Below are 19,467 nucleotides of genomic sequence, written 5' to 3'. Positions count from 1 at the left end.
AATACCATTTGACCCAGTGATCCCATTACTGGGTATATACCCAAAGGATAATAAATCATGGTGCTATAAAGACACATGCGTACGTATGTTTATTGCGGCACTATTCACAATAGCAAAGACTTGGAACCAACCCAAACGTCCATCAATGATAGCCTGGATTAAGAAAATGTGGCACATATACGCCATGGAATACTATGCAGCCATAAAAAAGGATGAGGTCATGTCCTTTGTAGGGACGTGGATGAAGCTGGAAAGCATCATTCTCAGCAAACTGTCACAAGGACAGAAAACCAAACACCCCATGTTCTCACTCACAGGTGGGAATTGAACATGAGATCACTTGGACACAGGAAGGGGAACATGACACACTGGGGCCTGTCATGGGGTGGGGGGTGGGGGGAGGGATAACATTAGGAGATATACCTAATGTAAATGACGAGTTAATGGGTGCAGCACACCAACATGGCACATGTATACATATGCATACATGTGCACATGTACCCTGGAACTTAAAGTATAATAAAAAATAATGTAAAAAAAAAAAACAACAACACCTTAGTGGAGTCACGACTTGAACCCAGGTCTTCTATAGTGATGTGCTTGAGGGTCAGGGCTCTGGAGTCAGACTGTTGGCTTGGATGTGTTGGCTCGGATGTGTTGGCTCCTACAGTAACTATCTGGTTGAGGGATGGTGAGCATGTTATTTTTTTTGTCTGCCTGGTAAAGATTTGTAACCTCTCAGTTCCCGAGCCAGTGATGTTTGGGAAAGAAAAATATGGCATTAGTGTCAGCCTTATGTAGCAGGTTTTAGCTACTTAACCTCTCTTGGCCAGTGTTCTCATGCCTGTAATCCTAGCACTCTGGGAGGCTGAGGTGGGTGGATCACCAGGTCAGGAGTTCAAGACCAGCCTGGCCAAGATGTGAAACCCCATCTCTACTAAAAATAAAAAAAATTAGCCAGGCGTGGGGGCAGGCGCCTGTAATCCCAGCTACTCGGGAGGCTGAGGCAGGAGAATTGCTTTAACCGGGAAGGTGTAGGTTGCAGTGAGCCAAGATCACATCACCGCACTCCAGCCTGGGTGACAGAGCAAGACCCTGTCTCAAAAAAAAAAAAAAAAAAAAAAAAAAAAGGAGCTATTTATTATGATGCTTACTTCATAGGCTGCGTGGTTGAGAGGATTAAATGAGGTAACAAATGGGCACACACTTGTGACTCTACCTCACACATAATATCTCCTCAATACATGTAAACTATGATTATTAATTTTTATTACCTGACTACATCTTATTCTCTATTACACCATACTAACTCAGATTCTTCAACTCAACACTATCAAAATGATGGATGAGCCTTCCATCTTCTTTGATAACAGTTCCTTGTATGACTTCAGTTATCTTTTCTTGTAAGCCAACTATAGATGTAAAGAATAAATCTCTATTGCTTATTTTTCATTATGTCCTAGAAATGAAAAAGGGGCTATATGTAAATAGCATTAAAGTAGATCCATATACAGATCTATTTTATATGGATACAGATCCACATAAAAATGGAATTTTGCTGTAATAATCATAGCTATTATATGGTATTTACTATGTTCCAGGTATAATTATAAATGTTTTACATAAAAATATTTAAAAACTTTTTGTTATAAAAAATTCCAAAACTATACAGGAGTGCCTGTGTATGTATAGTATATGAACCTCTGTATACTTACAATTCTTTTTTTTTTTTTTTGAGACAGGGTCTTGCTCTGTCACCCAGTATGGAGTACAGTGTTGCCATCATGGCTCTGTACAGCCTCAACCTCCTGTGTCCAAGCGGTCCTCTCACCTCAGCGTCCCAAGTAGCTGGGACTTACTTGCAGGAGTCTACCACCATGCCCAGCTAATATTTGTAGGTTTTTTGACAATTCATTTTTAACTATTATCCACTCATAGACAATTTTGTCTATACCCTTGTACCCCAACTATCTCGATATCATAAACATTTTTCTCTAAGTAGTTCAATGTGCTTCTCAAAAACATAAAGACCTTTAAAGAAAGATATTCACAATACCAGTACTATGCATAAATACAGCCCTTTATAAAAACTTTACGCATTAAGTAGTATTATTATCCCCATTTCATAGATGAAGAAACCAAGGCACAGATAAGTTAAGTAACTTGCCTAAGGTCACACAGCTACTAAGTGCCAGAGTTGGAATTTGAAACCAAGTAATCTGGCTAGTCTGTTTCTTTTCTTTTCTTTTTTTTCTTTCTTTCTTTCGCACAAACACATTTATTAACCAAAGGGATGATCCTAATTAATGCAACACTTTTAAATAGTTGCATGTAAAATGTTTGTGATAAAGATAATGGAACACAGCAATGAAAAAAAAAAAAGCAGTATGGAGATTTGCTCATTGAACTGAGCTTGTTCATTCTTGTAGTTAATTCCTGTCCAAAGTGATGATGGAATTTTTATTCAACTTTTTCATAGATCCGAGTACAGGTGACATTGTTCGTGACACAATCCACCACTGATCGCATCTTTCAATTTTCTTGTTATTGTGTTTTCCTTCCCATCCCACTCCTGATGCTGAACCAATGCACCATCTGCAAAGTTGCAGACAGTCTGAGTTTTTCTGCCATCAGCTGTGGTTTCTTCAAACTTCTCTCCCAGGGTGCAAGAAAACTGTTGTTTTCAAAGTGCTCTCAGTTTTTATGGTGAGGTTTTTGCCATCACAAGTGATGATACAGTCTGGTTTGGCCACTGCGCCCGTATTTTGCAAAGATATTCTCACTCCTAGTGTCTTCATGTATGCATCAAAGCCTTTGCTGTCCACCAGGCGCCATCTTCCTTCCAGCTAATGAACAATGGCTCCATCGTGCAGGGCTGCGGGGCTGCGGGGCTGCGGGGCTGCGGGGCTGCGGGGCTGCGGGGCTGCGGGGCTGCGGGGCTGCGGGGCTGCGGGGCTGCGGGGAGGTGTGGGCAGCCTGCTAGTTTGTGTTCTTAACCATTTTGAAATACCAGCTTCTCAAGTGAAAAAATAATGCAATACACAATTTCTTCTTAATGAATACAAGGTTTTTTGTTTGTTTGTTTTGAGACAGAGTCTTGCTCTGTGGCCCAGTCTGGAGTGCAGTGGCGTGGTCTCGGCCCACTGCAACCTCCGCCTCCCGGGTTGGAGTGATTCTCCAACCTCAGCCTCCCCGGTAGCTTGGACTACAGGCGTGCGCCACCATGCCTGGCTAATTTTTTTGTATTTTTAGTAAAGACGGGGGGTCTCACAATGTTGGCCAGGCTGGTCTTGAACTCGTGGTCTCCTGTGATCCACCCACCTCAGCCTCCCAAAGTGCTGGGATTACAGGCATGAGCCACCACGCCCAGCTGAATACAAGGTTTTATCTTTCAGTATTTTTAATGTCCTAATTACAGAGGTGCCCTACCAGTGACCAAAATTCAATTTTGCCTTCTGCAGCTGCATGACCTTAGGTGTCAGACCTATCTGGCGCCTCTGTTTATTGCATGTGACTTTATGCTCATTACTTACCCTCTCTAAACCACAGCTCTTCTGTCTGTTATATGGTGATATAATAACACTACCTCATGCAGTATACTAGAGAGTTGTATATTTCTAAATGTTTCAGTGTTTCAGTATTTAAATGCTAACACATGGAAGTGTTTTTATTGAAACCTTTGAAAGGATATGATGTACTTGATTAGATCGAGTCTCTTGACTTGACTGGTTAGGCAGCAGTCTCTTGAATGGTCCAGAACTGCCTTGATAAAGACTCAGTGCAGCTGATTTAGAAATGCCTCTTAATTTACAGCTGGAAGGCTGTCAGCTTGTTAAACCAAAATAAATGTTATAATATGTCAGCTTATATGAACCAGGGAGCATCGTTTTTCAAGAAATGATGCCCCTCTCTTTGAGCTACTTTAAAGTCGTTTGTCAATATCCATCCTAAAAATACAGTGAAAATTCTTAAACACATATGCACATCTTTTGTTGCCTGGCTTCTTCCACACCAGCCTTCAGCTGGGATCTACGCTGTGAACAATAAGCTGGAGTGTGAAGAGTGTTAAGACCAGGGAGTGCAAAAGTGTGTGTGTGTATGTGTGTGTAGGGTCCATATGTGTGACTACCCTCTAAAATGAAATAACTTGTTTCTTAATCACCTTCTATTTTGCAATATATGTGCTATTCCTATGTACCAAAAATTTGAATAATCAAGGTTTTATGCACAAAATATTTTATGATATTTTTTCCTTTGCTGTGTATCATCTGATATTCAGAAACTACCTGATTCTGGATTCTCTTTATTTTTTTCTTTGTTCATATTAGTTCTTCCCAGGGTTTATATTGAACAATTCATCCTTGTCAAGGAAAAATCATGCTTTCCCAATATTATACTTAATTGTGTGTCCTGTTACTCTAACCCACGTGATTTATAGACCTTACACATTTTGACAACAACGGCATTCCCTTTAGTATTCCCACTAGGTAAGAATATCACCTTGTAACCTTGTTCTCTCCCCTTTCTCGTCTTTGTTAGGTAAAAATGAAAGGGTTATTTTGATTTACAAGCAGCAGCTGAGCTTGGCTCTCACCTTCAAGATATCCTTGCACAATGAAAAAAACAAATGTTATTTTGCTCTATAAACATTATATTTGAAATTTTTCTTCCCATATCTTTTAAATCATCTATTTGGCCTAAGGCTTCTTGCTACCCCTGGCTTTGGAATCCCTCCAAACCTAGCCTCACTTTATATGGGTTGTGGAGGATGCTGATTATTTGAAATTCTCCATTGAAATCAGATTTCTTGCCTCCAGCTGTATGTATATAGGGGAAATTAGGCTGCCTGTTTTTTCTAAAGTTGTGTCAAGGTAATAGCTTATGCTGTCTCATCAAACACTGGGCAGGGCTTCGGTGACATGTCAACCGTTTTGAATTTTGCATTAACAATCTCTGAATGAAATAAAAACTCTAAATTATATTCAGTTTAGGGAATTGGATCCTAAGTGTAAAGTTAGAAAATTGGAGATGGTTCGTTATTTGGATGAATTTGGTTTTGCTGTTAGCTGATGCTTCGTTTTGTCTATCAATCTGTCTATTGTTTTTTCCAATCACCTTTTTGAAGTGTACTTTTTATGCAAGAATAGGTATCTTTTAAAGTATAGAGTTCATCGAGTTTTGTATATATTTAGGTAACCACCACTCTAAGCAAGATATAGGACATTTCCATCCCCTCCAACTGTTCCTCATGCCAGTCTCAAAGTGACAAGGAAGAACGCCCATCAGAGACTGTCATTCTTAGGAGAAAACATATCCTTTAAACCCAGTTGTAACAGTGTGGTTTTCCTTTAACAAAAGCAACACTCACTGTAATGACTTTATTATAAGTAGACACACGCAGGCAGTCAATGCGCTCCTGCAATGACTGGCAGCTCAAAGAGGAGGAGGGGAAGAGACAGTGGAGGTGGGTGGATGGATGGTGGGCAGCAGTTTATTATAACCACAATCAGCTCAGGATGCTGGTATTGGCCTCAGAGGGACTTGGTTTCCTGTGGTGTTAGCAAAAGGGATAAATTATAGTCGACATCTGCAATGAAGGACAGCAAGATGACCTGGAGGGGAAAATGTCAGATGTGGTAGAGGTCAGAGAGCCTGGTTATTCAACAAATGCAGGTTTGGAGCAGGGATCAAAGGCAGCTGCCAGAGAGTAAAATGGTGTTAGAGGTGTGTTCTCAGTAATAAGTATACGGGTATACCTAATACTGGTCAAGATATTGAGCCGTCAATAAATCAAACAATTCTGCCTGGGCAAGGCAGACATAGGACTTCATGGTGGTGGATATAGTGGATGATAGGATGAAACAAAGGCAAGGAAGCTGCTGATTTCAGTTAAACAGGGTTTATTTTTGATGAGATAGGTCTGAATTCTTTTCCCACCACATCTCTGTGGGCGTTTGATATTGTTCAGACAGCTCAATTAGAGGATTTTGATGCCTTTAGTGGCTCAATCAATCATCTGTAGTAAGGCTTGGATTGTTTGCATGCTGTAATGTGCTGGTGAAGATGGCAGTTAGCTCTTTCATTATAAGAATGGTAGGACTGCAGCAGGGGAAACACTCAAGCTAGTTCTGATTTAAATTGTCTACACATGATCCGAAAAGAATAGTTTGGAAGACAAGTAAGAAAAAAGTCTCAGTTTTGCCCATGTGCCAGGCTCTATTTATTTTTTAATTATACCATTTATGCTACATTATCTAAATTGAAATACTTGCAACTTGGTCCATAAGACATCTAACAAGTAAGGACTTCTCTGGAGAGTAGATTCAGGATAGTTAAAATAGATTCTTCCAGTGGATACTGTGGTCAAATTTCACAGTTCAGATTAATTTTCCAAAGCAAGAGGATTTTGGTGATGCCAGGACATACGGCAAAGCCTCCAGCAGTAGTGGTACATTGGTGTTTTGGTGTTTTCTGCCATCCTGACAAGGAAAAATGCCAGCAATTTAGTTAATCCTACCGGCTCTCCATGGAATGCCTGAATTTCCATTTGAGAGAGTCACCGTGTCTCACCAGAATTCAATCCATTAAGTTTTATTTGTGGAGTTTCTCCTAACCTCCTCATAGAGTGAGATGCACCTTTTACAGCGCACTAAAATATCTTATCCATTCCTTGCCATATGACTGCTTCTTCCTATTTAAATAAAATAAATAATTCTTAAATATGCATGTATTCTTTGCATAGACATGTGCTTGAATTACCAACTGTTTGTTGTGGTTTTTGTTAGTTCGCAACAAATCAGTGTGTTCCATGGTTATATTTCTCCTATGACAAGCCTGTTAGTTCACTTTTAGTACATGCTAATTCTCCTGAGACTAGCATCCTCAACTCATTTCCTTGGAGACAGTAAGAAAACCCCAAATGTATCAGGATCAGAAGATAGTACTACTCAGGAAATTTTACTTACGATTTTTTACAAGTATATTCTGATTAAGCAAAAAAGCACGTACAATCTCCCTCTCTAATTCTCCAAATCGCCTTTTAAATACAGCCCCCTCTCTTTTCCGTAACCTTTGCAGGAACTAGTTTTCTTCTCTCTCAATTATGTTTTCATTCTTTAAATGTGGTTGGATAACAATGACTTTAACTTTCCATCTTACAGCTATTAAAGACCTTGACCTGTGGGTCCCAATAAAAGAGTTATGAACCATGCCCTGCTAAATGACTTCACTCCCCGTCTCTCCCTTCACCCAGATAAATTCCCTTGGTGGGTGATAAAACACTGGATTGAAACGGACACGTTTGGTCTCTGTTAAAGCTATTTATGGTGATTTCTCTACTGCGAGCATTATACTTAGGGCAACCAGATGCTCTTCTTTTGGGGTCCACCTCGTAACATGTTCTCTCAATATGCGAGAACTCCTTTGGGGCCAGGAAATGATCTCCTGTCCACAAGAGCAGTTGCATAACAGCTTCATCCAGGAGAAGCAGTGCATATAGAGAAGAAAAATAGCACAAAATGGAAAAGCACATTCAGTTTTTTAAAGAAAGCATTTAAAAAATCCCATTTGATTTCTCTTTGTCCACATTCTTAGCTCCTTGTAGTGAGGTACTTTAGAAATGGGCTGGCAGTTGTGCAGAGGGCGTGAATGATTTTTCACTGTTTGCTCTTTTGTTTCTGAAAGATTACAAACTGGGTGAGCCATCTAAAGGTTCAGGTAAACAGACGTAGATGTCAGAGTTTATTCTGAGACCCTGAATTCTCAGTTTTTCTGATAAATACATTGTTGCATTTTTCTCCTTTCATCCTCTTGATGATTATTACACCAGTTAAAGACATTTAAAATGAATCCTCCACCCCTAGTCTTCTCTGAGAGCAGCATTAGGCTTTTATGCTGCTGTGGCTACATAAATATTAATATCTGTTTGAAGAAGACGTTTTTAAAGAACAGAGTATTTTTAAAAATAGATTTAATTTTTTAGTGTAGTTTTAGGTTCACAGCAAAACTGAGCAGAAGGAACAGAGATATTCTACGTATCCCCTGCCCCCACAACACATGTAGCCTTCTCCATCATCATCCCTACCACTGAAGTGGTACATTTGTCACAACTGATGAGCCTGCATTGATGCGTCATTATCACCCAGAGTCCCCAGTTACATTAGGGCTCACTCTTGGTGGTGTACCTTCCATGGGTTTGGAGAAACGTCAATAAAATGTATTCTCCACTGTCATTAGGACAGTGTTTTTTTTTTTTTTTTTTGAGATGGAGTCTCGCTCTGTCACCCAGGCTGGAGTGCAGTGGCGTGATCTCAGCTCACTGCAAGCTCCGCCTCCTGGGTTCACACCATTCTCCTGTCTCAGCCTCCTGAGTAGCTGGGACTACAGGCGCCCTCCACAAAGCCCGGCTAATTTTTTTTTTTTTTTTTTTTTTGTATTTTTAGTAGAGACGGGGTTTCACCGTGTTAGCCAGGATGGTCTCAATCTCCTGACCTCATGATTTGCCTGCCTCGGCCTCCCAAAGTGCTGGGATTACAGGTGTGAGGCACCACGCCAAGCGAGACAGAATTTCACACTTGTCACCCAGGCTGGAGTGCAGTGGCACAATCTCAGTTCACTGCAACCTCTGCCTCCTGGGTTCAAGTGATTCTCCTGCCTCAGCCTCCTGAGTAGCCGGGATTACAGGCACCTGCCACCATGCCCGGCTAATTTTTTAATTTTTAATAGAGACAGGGGGTTTCACTATGTTGGCCAGGCTGGTCTCGAACTCCTGACCTCAGGTGATCCACCTACCTCTCCCTCCGAAAATGCTGGGATTACAGGCGTGAGCCACCGTGCCCAGCTGTGTCTCTGAGAATTCTGCAATCAATGAATTCTCAATTCTCTGTGAATGGGAGGAAGAGCCCACCTCACCGAAGCTGGTGTACGTAGCAAAAATGGTCTAGAAAGGTGGATCAACAGCACCCAGACACACGACAGGCAATTAAGTTTGTCCCATAACTGCATCATCCAGAACAGGTGGATTTCTCTTCCAGAAGAGTGACTGCAAAAAAAAGAAAAACAACTGGTTTCCTATCTGATGCAACCGGACCCAGCTAATCTACTGACAGCTAAAAGTGGAGAGTCACAAAAAAGGATGCATAATAATGTACGCGTTACATTTACGTGTACTTTAAAGCACGCATATGCATATTGACTCTTCAATATGATGAGGTATGTTCAGGGCATTCTCTAAGTATTGTTGTGCTGATTGGAATACCTTTATTTCTTTGTTGCATAAACTGTGTACATAACGCATCTTCCATAATTGCCAGTGTCAGTGTCTTTAAATGGAGAACTTTAAGAATCAGAACGAGAATGTGAATTGAGAATTGAAAGTCCTTTGAAAAGTATTCTGAGGATAGAATCTTTCTTTACTTTTGTGACTTTACAGTTGGACAGTTGTAAGCTTCCTAATTCCTCAGCAGTTTTAGTTACTTGCCTCTATTGTATCTTTTCAAAATAATAAATTTAAAAAATTAGTATTTAATTGTCTTTCCCCATATTTTATTCAATTATGAATTTGCAATAACAAGTACAATGGTCCTAACGAGGTTTCAGAACAAACACAACTGATTCTTAATAAGAATATAACTCCATGGGTGGGAGCAGACACGCAGATACACACTACAGAGAAGCAGCCAATTAACTACGCGTGAAAAAAGGTTTTGGAGTTTTAGCACCAGCTTTGCCTTGGGTGGCCTGCAAAACTGTGGTATTATTAATGATCTACGCTGTGTGACTATGGAAAACAACATGTAAGGCTTTCATTGAGCAATGATGTGTAGCTCCTACTTTTAGTATTAATTTGTTACAAGTGAATGTAAAGTACAGCACTTACTTAAGTTGGCTTGACAACTCAAAAGGAATTTGTTTCTTTTTGCTGAGAAAAACAGAATAGCTCTCACCTGTAATCCTAGCACTTTGGGAGGCCAAGGCAGGGGAGATCACTTGAAGCCATGAGTTCGAGATCAACCTGAGCAACATAGTGAGAACACTTCTCTCCAAAAAAAAAAAAAAAAAAAAAAAGTTAGCTGGGTATGGTGTCACGCACCTACAGTCTCAGCTACTTGGGAGGCTGAGGTGGGTGGATCACTAGAGTCCAGGACTTTTACACTACAGTGAGCTACGATTGCACCACTGCATTCCAGCCTGAGCAACAGAGTGAGACCCTGTCTCTAAAAAAAATGTACATGACTTGGAGTCAGAAAACCTGGGTCCAAGTCTCTACTCTTCTACTCACTAGCTGGGTGAGCTTGGGCTTCACTTGAACACCATCTCAATGTGCCCATCTGGGTGTCTGAAAGTTGTATCCTGAGTAAAGCTTTACACTCACCTTTACATGGGGGGTCCAAAGCCATCACTATTATGAGAGGAGAATTTGAGGAAAAGCATCAGTTCTGCAGGAAATTTACTGGGTTAGTCAGGGCTGTAAGTTAGAAATAATAGACGTCAACTCTCGGTGACTAAACAGAAAAAGAGTTTGTCAAAAGGATATAGAGTAACTTACGGAATTTTTGGGAGGGCTGCAGTGCCAAACCAGAGGTAATCAACATCCCAAACCCTGAATCAGAACTGGTTTTCAGCTGCCACCGAGACATAGATGCAAACATTTGTACCACTGTGCACCAGAGAATCATTTTTAGCCCAACCAAAGCTGACAAACACTCCCCACCCGCACTGCCCCCAATTCTTGTGTCAAGGACTCAACCTTGTAGCCACTGCCCTCTGCTGCCACTTCGTGATAGAGATGGGGGGAGAGAGAGAGAGAGGGAGAGAGAAAATCTCGCCATTTTTTCCTAACTCCAGTGTGGATGGGTCTTTTTTTGCTGAAACCTTGGTTACAAATTTGATTCTGGCTGTAAATAATGCTAGGAGAGCGAGTACCAATCATTTATTTTCAGCTTGGAGAGCAAGTTCTTTAGATAAGAATGCACCAAACATAGAAGCAGCCAAAATGAATGTCAGATATCCACCTAGGCAGAAAACAGCCATGCTGAAACCACCATGCGTAGGAAGGCTGAGAGATTTGTGCCTAAGTGAATAGAAAGTGTTCAGAAAGGAGAATCAAGAAAACTTCTTTCCTCACTTTGGAAGGAGGCAACCCACGGAATCGCCCAAAGCTGGAGGGAATTCAATCATGGTGATAGTTGGGAATTGCAGCTTTACATCTGTTCTCAAGGTAAGGAGAACAATTGAGATGGCCACCCCTTTAAGGGTGATGAATGGACACTTCTATCTGCCTACTGGAATGGAAATCGGAGTAGGATGTATCCCTAATGGGATAATGGAACAGTGCTACTGTGCTTTAATTTCCCAATTTTAGTAGGATTTAGGCAGCTGTGATTAACCTGACAAATCAAGGAGAGGATAGTGCGAAGGGATCCAAACAGCTGAGCCAACCTGGCACTCCTTCCTCCTGCATCCTTGAGGGCCTCATCAGACAAGACTCTTGGTATAGATTCTCTGTCAGGCTTCCAAGGCCAGGTCCCCACGGTGCTGAATGCTGAAGTCAGGGCCAAGATTCTCTTGGCTGTAGTTCTCTTGTGTGCCCATGGAGGCTGTCTCTAATCCTATTTTGGAATGGGATGCAGTCAGGAAGATCTCATTCAGAGATAATCAGCCAGCAGTTATCACACCCAAGGTGGCCTTTGGATTATGAGGCATTTATATATTTAGCAAATATTTATTGAACACCACAGGGCTTGAGATACAGGACTAGGTATTGCGATTAGAGAGGCACACACAGCCTTGGACTCAGGAAGATTAAAGGAAGAGACTAACGCATTACCTGGAACGCTGAACTGCAAGGGACTCCTTTATATGTTAGTGTAAAAAGGAAATGTTTCTGTTTGCATCTTGGACTGCCCTGGACTGTGAAAATCCCCCTCCTCAGGGAGCTGGTTGTGTTTGTGAGTGAGCTGATGAGCACCGAGCCTGGTTAGCATCATTGATTACGAGGGTAGTTGAGGCTCGTAAGCCTTAGCTTAACCTTTTGGAACCAGCTGCAGCCAAATCCCAAATCTCAGGGTGCGAGTGCCAGATCTATTTGGGACAGCCTGGTTGGGAGTCTTTTAGTTGCCAATTTAAGGTTAAAATAATACTCCTTATGTTTCAACTTCTGCCAGGCTGAGTCCTTTGTGGCTTATTTTGCATTGTTTAAGCACATGGAGAAATGAGCTCAGGTGGTCAAAAGAATTCTAATGAAGTTGAGTTTCTACTTCAATTGTTTTGTATCTGAGACTCTCCCCTAAAGAGAGGAACTGTTTTCCCTGGGTCCTGCCAGCTCTTTTATTGTAAAAGTGAGAAAGTCCATCCCGTGGCTTTCTACTCTGAGAAACAAAAGATCTGATGCTCATTGAGATTGATCTTAGGCACAGGCCGTGGGATGTGGAACAGAGCTTTCCTTTTACAGTGGAAATTTCTGAGCAAGAATTTTGGGGACTTTGATGAAGGTCCAGGCACTTCGTGGGCGGAGTATGAATATGCAGTGCTATAGGTGATGAAACTCAGTTTCTTGGTGTTTGTAAGCAACAGCTAACCCTCCTCTAGTGCTTATCTCTCAAGCACAGTTCTCAGTTTGTACATATATTTGAAATCTATGACAAATTCTATAAGTTTGACACTGTTATCATCATGCTCATATTCAGGTGGAAAGGCTAAGGTCCAGAAGCTAAGCACCTGCCTGAGTTTCCTACAGGTAAGTGGAAAAGAGGGGCCAACCCCAGAGCTTGAGCCTTTTGCTGCTATGCCACACTGGGTTTGAAGGATAGTTTTCTTGAGAATGGAGGAGACACAGTGATTGGACAATGACGCTCTGCTGCCATAGGCCAGGAATTCTGTCTCATTATGACCCAGGCACATCACCTTGTGGTTTCTTTATGCAGAGATCAGCTTCCCTGATGTAGTGGGAGAAGAAATGGACATAAGAGGAACAAGGTCCAGTGTGTCATCCCCCTTCTTACTCTGATCATTCTCACATTCGTCTCTAAGTTTCTTGAGGTTAGTGGTGATGTCTTATTCAGTGTCATAACCTTTTATTAGACAGGCGATACCTTAGCATGCAATGTGTTAAGGGAATGACTGAAACACTCTTCGTGGAGTTCTGGCTACCTGTGGGTGGGCCTGCGGGCTGCTTTAGGAATATTTGATGAAAATACTTTTATTCGCAGATATGTTCACAAATCTCTAGCACTTTGGGCATCACTGGTGCTAGCATATTTCATGCTAATGATTTGGTGGGATTTGCAGCTCTTTCTGAAGAAGAAAAGGATGCTTGCCTACTTTATTTAGGAAGCAGTCTGGTGATCTTGTGTCTAGGTTGAAGACTCCCAGAACGGTCTTGATGTCCTTTATTGTAGTGAGAGCTGAGGTCTGACAGGGTGAAATATCCAACTGTAGCAGTAGAGCATACACTGGTAAATGAAATCTCTCCGCTCTCTTTCCTAATTGAATGCCAGTTTTAGTGGGAGAGGGGCGGTCACATATCCACCTAAAAATGATCACCCTTCTGAACAACTAGCAGTGGTCATTTTTCATGGTGCCAGCCAGAGAGATTTGAATTGAGGATTTCATGGCAAGCTTTTGAGTTTCAGATATAAGTACTCTTCCTCCTTATTTTATTACTTTCCTTCTGAAATAATGATTGGAGTCTGGGGATGCTGCAACCGTTTTGTTACAATGAGGCAACAATCAAGTAACCAAATCCAACATTCACCAGAAGGCAGAGTAGAATGCAAGAGTCTGGGTCCTTGACCACATATTTGAAAAGCTGCAGTAGCTCTGGAGGGTTTCAATTCAGATTTCTTTTTATGTGGAAAAATAAACATTTAGGTCAGAGCTTCTGTAAATCAAGTTTTTTGTTATAGATGAATGTAATTCTTACTGATCTAGATTGGCATCTTTAGTCCTTGAAATTAGTAAAATGTTGAAGACTGAAGTAGAAGCTAGTAATAGTCATTATACAATGTGCGGAAATAACCAGCCAAAGTAGCACATTTAAGAGACCTATTGCAAACATGTGTTTTAAACGAGAGAATAGCATGTTTCCAAATAATTGTACCAGGAAGGCTTTAATCTAAAGCACAAGTAGTATACACTGAGTTTTTGAGAATTATGACATGAAATAAAGATGTCTCATAGTTGACTGACTGATAAAGAATATTTAATCTGGAGAGTAAAACATTTGTGAATCCACCACTGTTCAGGGGAGGATGGACTTTAGTTTTAAACACCAATATGAATTATGCAGACAAAAATACACATAAATGGATAAAAATACAATTTATCTAGTTCCTTCCAGTTGTGGGCTTGGGATCAGCAGCATAGCCTCACTTGGGAATTTGTAGAAATGCAAATTATTTTGTCCCATTACAGACCTACTGACTTGGAAATGCTAGGAGTTGTGTTTTAACAAGCTCTCTAGGTGATTTTGATGCGAGTTAAAGATTGAGAATCATTGCTTCAGATTCATTTTCATGCTTTAGATTAATTTCCATATGTTAGACTAACCAAGACTCTTGCCCCCCACCCACCAAATTGTAGGGTGGCACACATTGTTCTGATTTGTAACTTGGCCTCCTGGTGATCACCTCCAGAGGGAATATCCCGTGATGGTAAATTAAGAAGCTGGCATTCTGCATTTCAAATCAATGTCGTGTAAGATGTAGTCCCTTCCTCCCAAGGGCCCTAGGTGAACCACTCATGTTCCTAAATTTGAGTTAATTCTTTTACCAAGGGGAGCCTCATTCTGAAGCATTAGACCTCTCTTTATTCATCTCTCCTACAATAAGAGCATTCCAAATCATAATAAAGTTTAGTTTTTTTTTTTTAATTTAAAAAGACTTTCCAAAGCTAAAAAAATCAGATTTGCCACCAATAATCCAGAATGTAAACAGTCCAGCATCAGCTAATTAGCTATTTTTTTTCTTTGACACAGAGTCTTGCTTTCTTGCCCAGGCTAGAGTACAGTGGCACGAACTCAGCTCACTACAACCTCTGCCTCCCGGGTTCAAGTGATTCTCCTTCCTCAGCCTCCTGAGTAGCTGGGATTACAGGTGCGCGCTTCCATGCCTGACTAATTTTTGTATTTTTAGTAGAGATGGCGTTTCACCATGTTGGCCAGGCTGGTCTTGAACTCCTGACCTCAAGTGATCCCCCCACCTCAGCCTCCTAGAGTGCTGGGATCACAGGCATAGCCACCACGCCCGGCTAGCTAATTAGCTATTGACAATACGTAGATAAGACGGAGAATATGGCAAATATATTTTTCTGGCTAGCTAAGATGATTTGCTGGTTTAAACACTTTAGAATAAAGTTTAGCTGTACAACTGAACTCAACCTACATTAATAAAAAGGTTAATAATATATAGGGGGCTTTGTTTGTTTACCTGTTTATACTAAAAGCTATCAAAATTAATGACTTATTTTTTTCCTCATAAAATATCTTGAAAATCAAATATATTTACCTCTAAGTCTGATTTGATTTATTCTGGCAGGGAATGTCCTAAATCTTCCCTGCTTTATGACTACATTGTAACTCTTGTCCCTGAAGACGAAAGCAGGTGCATGCAAGAGAAGAATTTGAGGGCTGAGCACAGTGGTTCATGGTGGTTCATCCCAGCACTTTGGGAGGTCAAGGCGGGCGGATCACCTGAGGTCAGGAGTTTGAGACCAGCCTGGCCAACATGGTGAAACCCCCATCTCCACTAATAATATAAAAATTAGCCGGGTATGGTGGCATGCTCCTGTAATCCCAGCTACTCGGGAGACTGAGGCAGGAGAATCACTTGAACCCCGGGGGGGCAGAGGTTGCAGTGAGCCGAGATTGCACCACTGCACTCCAGCCTGGGCGACGGAGGGAGACTCCATTTCAAAAGAAAAAAAGAAGAATTTGAGGATGGTACAGCTTCCGTTAGAAAAGAACTAATGCTTGAGTGGGAAACATGTTCAGTAGAGGTTGGGCCACCTTTTGTTTAAGACGTTTGACTTTCATAAGTAAAATTAATTTCTGATTTTATCATTTTTTTTTTCTGGTATATGTTTTTACCAGAAAACAGATGCATGTATGTTAGTGTGGTGAGATGTGTGGAAATAACAGGACTCAGCTAAAAATAGAGTGTAGTGAATGCTAATTAAATATACAATGAACCCTTATTGTAACATGATCTGCTATAACAATGTATTTAAAAGAGCACAAGTCCACCTGGATCTGTTTAACAGTGATGTAGCTACTGATACATTAGTAAACTCTTTTTTAAAAAGTCACAACACAGAGATAAAGAATAAAACAGTGATTACCAGGAGCGGGAGAGAGAGATACAGGTCAGAGGACACAAAGGATGAACAAGTCTAGAGATCTAATATGCAACATGAAGACTGTACTGAATAATATCGTACTGTACTTGGGATTTTTGCCAAAAGAATAGATTTTTTTTTTTTTTTTTTTTTTTGAGACGGAGTCTTGCTCTGCCGCCCAGACTGGGGTGCAGTGGCCGGATCTCAGCTCACTGCAAGCTCCGCCTCCCAGGTTTACGCCATTCTCCTGCCTCAGCCTCCCGAGTAGCTGGGACTACAGGCGCCCGCCACCTCACCCGGCTACTTTTTTGTATTTTTTAGTAGAGACGGGGTTTCACCGTATTAGCCAGGATGGTCTCGATCTCCTGACCTCGTGATCCGCCCGTCTCGGCCTCCCAAAGTGCTGGGATTACAGGCTTGAGCCACCGCGCCCGGCCAAGAATAGATTTTAGGTGCTCTTGCCACAAAGAAAAAATTGATAACTATGTGTGATGATGGACATGTTAAATTTACTTGGCTATAGTGACTTTTCACTGTCCATATGTACAGTTATGTGCTGCATAACCATGTTTCAGGTAACAATGGACTACATACACAAAGTAGGCCTCATAAGATTATAGGCCAGGCGTGGTGGCTCACACCTGTAATCCTAGCACTTTGGGAGGCAGAGGTGGGCAGATTACAAGGTCAAAAGATTGAGACCACCCTGGCCAGCATGGTGAAACCCTGTCTCTACTGAAAATACAAAAATTAGCTGGGCTTGGTGGTACATACCTGTAGTCCCAGCTACTCAGGAGGCTGAGGCAGGAGAATCGTTTGAACCTGGGAGGCGGAGGTTGCAGTGAGCCAAGGTCGCTCCACTGCACTCTAGCCTGGCAACAGAGCGAGACTGTCTAAAAAAAAAAAAGATTATAATAGAGCAGAAAAATTCCTATCACCTAGTGAAGTCTGGTCCATGGTAATATTGTAGAGCAACAATTACTCATGTGCTTGTGCTGTAAACGAGCTGGTGTAAACAAACCTACTGTGCTGCCAGTTGTACAAACATAGAACACGTATAATCATGTACATACAGAATACTTGATAATGACAATAAATGACGATGTCACTGATGTATGTATTAACTACACTATACTTTTTGTGTTAATTTTAGAGTGTCCTTCTTCTAGTTATAAAAAAACCAGTTAACTGTAAACAGCCTCAGTTCTATGCATGTTATTGCCACTAAAGACCTTCCAGTGGGACAAGATGTGGCAGTGGGAGACAGTGATATTGATGATCCTGACCCTGTGTGGGCTTAGGCTAACATGTGTGCTTATGTCTTCATTTTTAATAAGAAAGTTTAAAAAGTAAAAAAAGAATTGAAAATGTTAAAAACAGAAAAAAGCTCATAGAATGAGGAAAGAAACAAGAAAATATTTTTGTATAGTCGTATGAAATGTGTTTTAAACTGTTATTACAAAAGAGTAAAAAATTTCAAAAACTGTAACAGTTTATAAAGTAAAAAAGTTACAGTAAGCTAACATTAATATATGATTGAAGAAAAAATTTTAAAAAATAAATTTAGTGTAGCCTAAGTATACAGTGTGCATAAAGTCTATAGTAGTGGACAGTAATGTCCTAGGCCTTCTCATCACTCACCACTCACTCACTGACTCACCCGTAGCAACCTCCGGTCTGCAAGCTCCATTCACGGTAAGTACCACATACAGGTGTACCATTTTTTATTTATGCCATTTTTTTTACTGTACCTTTTCTGTGTTTGGATATGTTTAGATACCACATACTTACTGCTGTGTTACAATTGCCTACAGTATTCAGTGCAGTAACATGCTGTACAGGTTTGTAGCTTAGGAGCAATAGGCTATGCCATATAGCTGGGTGTGTAATGGGCTGTACCATCTAAGTTTGGGTAAGTGCACTCTGTGGTGTTCACACAGTGATGAAATTGCCTACCAACATGTTTCTCAGAACATATCCCTGTTGTTAGCGACACATAGCGGTGTGTATATCAAAACAAATTATACACCTGAAATATGTAAAATACAATAAAACGTTCATTTTACCCTGTTTCTTGGGGTCTGGAATGCTATCATTTTATTGAGGATTCAAAGTGTTTATGCCAGATCATAATAGTCTATGTCCTAAATGGCGGACTGATGTTCAGTAGGCAGGTGCCAGTAGGGACATGGATGCCCCTTCAATTCCCATCATTAAATATTTTAACTATCAATCTTGAATAAGCACAACTTTGAATAGTGTAGCTGGGAAAGCATGGCTAAGAAAAGAATAGTGTAGCTGGGAAAGCATGGCTAAGAAAAGAATAGTGTAGCTGGGAAAGCATGGCTGAGAGTAATTGCTCCAGCTTGTCCTGGGATCTGGAAATATTTTCACTGTTGGACATACCCAGATAGGACACAGCATTTAGATTCTATGCCGGGAGTCCGGATTATACAAAAAAGAAGGCTTGGGGTAGGGAGGAGAGAAAAGCATTAAGTGAGTGAAGGTGGACTAAAGATTCAATTTAGAAAATACTAGGGCAGAGTGAAGGGAAGCAGGCAGGGATGTTCATGGTACCAAGATAACTCCAATGTGCCATCTGATGGGCTCCGATTTTACCCATCTAGGCCAGATGTGCCACCTGTATATATTCCCATTTTCATTTGTCTGTCTTTATTGCTATGCCTTCTATTTTATAGAGACCTTCTGTTGTTGGTGATAGAAGGTTTTAAATCTAGTAATGAAACCATCCAGCTGTAAAAGTGTTTATGCCATAGGATTCGGTTCCAGGCAAGTTGACTTTGGAGCTCAGGGGTAAAGGTACTTCTAGTCTACATCTTTTGTACTTAGGAAAATAAATACACCAAGAAGACAAGCCTGGGGCAGTGATTTACTCAACCTCTACAGACTTCTGCATAAAATGAAGATGCCTCAACTGGTTTGCCAGACAAGGAGGCTCCACTCCATATCAACCATGGTATTGCTCTTTGAGCTATCCTGAATTATGCTGATAGTTTTTCCTCTGGGATCTCTCATCATTTGAAAACCAAAGAATGGCCTAATCTCTTATTTGCCAGAGTTCAAAGAAAACACCACAGTTCTGTTTTTATCTTGTATAGAGCAAGATCAGCTTTC

At 41.0% G+C, this 19,467-nt stretch overlaps 1 pseudogene; it reads right to left on the bottom strand.

Annotated features, from left to right (window-relative positions):
• Positions 1-2,376: 2,376 nt before the first annotated feature.
• LOC102138147 (fatty acid-binding protein 5 pseudogene) lies at positions 2,377-18,022 on the bottom strand (annotated as a pseudogene).
• Between the last annotated feature and the right edge of the window lie 1,445 nt (positions 18,023-19,467).

Source organism: Macaca fascicularis, chromosome 12, assembly GCF_037993035.2.
Source record: "Macaca fascicularis isolate 582-1 chromosome 12, T2T-MFA8v1.1".
NCBI lineage: Eukaryota > Metazoa > Chordata > Mammalia > Primates > Cercopithecidae > Macaca > Macaca fascicularis.
Note: the sequence above shows the minus strand (reverse complement) of the source record. Positions and strands in the feature narration are given on the sequence as shown.